Below are 1,551 nucleotides of genomic sequence, written 5' to 3'. Positions count from 1 at the left end.
TAGTGTATACATGCTGGAGGCGGCAGACAGGGAGGGGCTGGCGGGCGCCGAGCGCGGGTGTGGTGCGGGGCAGGCGCGCGGTGTATGGGCATGGGAAGGGTATGATGGGCATGGGAGGGGCGCCAGGCGTGGTAATGGGTGTAGGGGAGGAGGGCGGACAGCTGACGCCTCACGGGGGAGAGAGGAGGGGGGTGGGGCCTCCCGCCGTTACTTTGCAATGTTGCAGCTGGCGCCTTCGTCCCCCCCTTCCTGCTCCCCCAGGCAGGCCGGCCAGCGTCCTGCGGCAGAGCATCGGGCGGCGTGCAGGCCGGGGCGGCAGTGTGGCGGGGTCAGCCTTCCTGACGGTGGCGACGCAGCGGCACTGGCGACGTGTGGCGGCGTGGGTCGCCCCGGCAACCGTTGTCATGGTGACGAGTCGGAGATTTGATACCGCCACGCTGAATGGATTATTGATGCAACGCCGCTAGTTCCCGCTGCAACCACCAGATGCCGCGCCAATCGCCACCGTCTTAATTATAAGGAGAATGTAGGCAATTAACGCAGTAAGGAGATTAGCGCATTGTACCAGTAATTAGTCGGCGTCGGGGCGGCGCGGGAGCATCAAGGTGCCACTCTGGCTGGAGGCGCGGACGGGGGCGCCGCCTCGCGCTCCTTGTTACTGACGGAGGACGAGAGGGCGTCACACCACGCCCAGGGGCCCGCGCCTAGAGGTAAGTGCCGTGTAGGGCCCGTTACGGCGGCCCTCCCAAACGGTTTTTGTATCGCTGCCTCCCCTGCCCGCGCTGACTAAACCCGCTTTTTGCCCGATCAATTGAGCCTAGTCATGGCAGCGTATTGAAAGGCTCAACATATGCTTGTATGCAAAAACTGGGGTGTGGCGGGCGGCAGCTGCGGCCGAGGCGCTCATAGGGGCGGGAATGACGGGCGAGAGGCGGGTTACGGCCCGGAGTCGCGCCTTGTGCACGGGAAAAAAAAATGTGGGCACCGACGGACGGGCGGCGGCGTGCCCAGGAGGCCGTCCGTCAGTCCTCCCCGACCCTCCGACCTGACCACGTCCTCCCGTCACCACCACCACCACGCCCTCATCACTCCCTCCATCGCCACCCTCCTCGCCTTCGCCACCATGTTTTCACCTCCACCTCCAACACCACGCCCTGCCTTCCTCCACCACGTCCTTTCCCCCTCTCCTTTACCACCACGCCCCCTCCACCGCGACCAGCACACCCTCTCCCTCACCACCGCCTCAGCCCCGTCCGTCCGCCGCCGCCTCCCGCTGGCCACGCCCACGTCAGGTGAGTGTCACGTGGTGTAGACAAGCAAAGGTGTTGATGTGTTGCAAAGTGACCACGCCGCCCCCTGCCCCTATACCGTGCCGGACTGGCGACAACCGAACCTCTTTTTCCTCTGTCTTACCCTGCATGTCCCCTCTCACTTGCCTTACCCAAACCTTCCCCCGTGTCCTTCCAACACAGTTCCTCCCCCTCGCACAACTGTCAACGCCAAGAACGTCTAAACAAACCCCTTATTTCCCATGGTGCCCAACCCTTTTTC

At 64.1% G+C, this 1,551-nt stretch overlaps 1 long non-coding RNA gene across 2 annotated transcripts in view; it reads left to right on the top strand.

Annotated features, from left to right (window-relative positions):
* The first annotated feature begins 328 nt into the window (after window positions 1–328).
* Window positions 329–1,551, top strand: part of LOC127000040 (uncharacterized) — a 96,945-nt gene continuing 95,722 nt past the window's right edge. Inside the window, exon 1 of one of the 2 annotated variants that reach the window (XR_007753754.1) lies at window positions 329–710. This is a non-coding gene — a long non-coding RNA (uncharacterized LOC127000040). The remainder of the gene's footprint in view (window positions 711–1,551) is intronic. The other variant, XR_007753753.1, reaches the window with a different exon arrangement.

Source organism: Eriocheir sinensis, chromosome 17 (genome assembly GCF_024679095.1).
Source record: "Eriocheir sinensis breed Jianghai 21 chromosome 17, ASM2467909v1, whole genome shotgun sequence".
Taxonomy (NCBI): domain Eukaryota; kingdom Metazoa; phylum Arthropoda; class Malacostraca; order Decapoda; family Varunidae; genus Eriocheir; species Eriocheir sinensis.
Note: the sequence above shows the minus strand (reverse complement) of the source record. Positions and strands in the feature narration are given on the sequence as shown.